Source organism: Hibiscus syriacus, unplaced genomic scaffold, assembly GCF_006381635.1.
Source record: "Hibiscus syriacus cultivar Baekdansim isolate YM2019G1 unplaced genomic scaffold, ASM638163v2 tig00113123_pilon, whole genome shotgun sequence".
NCBI classification, from domain to species: domain Eukaryota; kingdom Viridiplantae; phylum Streptophyta; class Magnoliopsida; order Malvales; family Malvaceae; genus Hibiscus; species Hibiscus syriacus.
Window position 1 is genome coordinate 703,045 of NW_024063443.1, and position 1,875 is coordinate 704,919.

Here is a 1,875-nt window from a genome sequence, read left to right on the forward strand (position 1 = left end):
CTCCACAATTACGATAAATTATTTTATGAACCTTTAAGCCATGATTCTAACCAAATAAAAGAATTAGGGGTAGTTTGGTTCGAGGCATACAATATTATCGATAGAATAGAATCCTCATTCCTCTGTTTGGTTGGCCGGTAATCTTATTCTCAGTAATCTTTTATTACCAACAGTGGATTTTTTAGGATATATTACCGGAAATGTGATTACCCCCTACTCTTAGATATTGTTGAATTACCGGCGTTTTAGACTAAAATGCCCTTATTTTTTTCCCCAAAATTATCCTTCTTCTATCGTTGAATAATAAAAATTCTACGAAGGTTAAATTATAAATTTATCCTTAAATTATTTTAGATTTACAAAAAAATCCATAATTATAATTTTATATGAAGTTCAGGGGTTAAAATAAAATTTTACCCTTTCATTAAATCTATTTATCTTTTCAATTTTGTAAAACAAATTATATAAATTTTATGAATTTAAATTTTTTAAAGAAAATATATAAATTAATTATAGTAATATTATAGTAGAATTCAACTTGTTAAAAAAATAAATATATAATAAGGATAATTTGGTAAAATATATATTTCAATAATCTTTTATTCCTTTAACCAAACACGGTAATCTTACATTCCTACTAAACTAACCAAACACAAAATACAATATTCTCAATAATCCTATTCTCTGATAATCTTTTATTACCACCGATAATCTTACATTCAGTGAACCAAACGCACCCTTATATCAATACTCATTTTCAGGTCATTTATATATAAAAAATTATTTTTTAAATATTTTTTTATTAATGCATATCAATATCAATATTAAATCTAAATTTAAGGTTTATTTTTTCGGTCTTCATTAATCCTTTTTCTACTTCAACACACATCAAAGTTCACAGTTTCTTGATATTATAGTGTAAAATTATTATTCGATTTAAAAAGAATTAGATGCAAGAGTTTTTGCATGTGAATCAAAGAAGATGTAGCACGATGTTGTGAAATCTGTGCATCCGAATTGATTCTGTCGAGACGTTTCTCTGCCTTTGCAACGGAGAGTGCAAATAGTACACCCCAGACGGTGTAACTAGTCTCAAAAAAGTAAGTGATTATCCTCCATGAATTAGATTAAACACCAAATTGTAGAGTCGCCATCAATCTTTTTATTTGGTGAGATTGATCACCAAACTGTCATATTATTTTAATAAAAATTCCTAAGAATAATATTAAAATAATACAACTCGGGTTTGCTTACCAGAAAAAATGAGTTCAGTTGTCGGTTACACATGGGGAAAGATTAGCACCACATAACGCCCAAAATTAATACCGATATTTATTAATTTAATGTCTTTGCAATAAATAGTAAACTTATTTTCTAGATTTAAATTTACAAATAATAAATGATTACTAAATAATATTATTAATCCTATTATAATATTATATTAATTTAATGAATTATGTATAATAATAATCCTAATATATATAAATACTAATTAATCACATAATGTAATAATTATTAATAAAATATTAATATTCATTATTCTTAATTTGAAATAATCCTAAAATTATATACAAATTATGTAATTTATCCTTAATTTACTAATACATGATCAAAATAGGATTTAATAAAATAATAAGGACTGAATATATAATTTTACTCCTAAATTATATATATTAATATATAAGTAGGACTATAATATTGATATATGAAATTTAAATGCCAAATTGAAATTCGAAGAAACCTGATTCGTGAAGCTTACAAAATCAGGGGAGTGCATATGCAATTTACTCGTCCCTTTTTTACACAGAAGCCCTCTCCCAAAACGACACCGTATGAGAGAGGGTATAAATGGCCCAAGTTTGGCCCTAAAGAGAC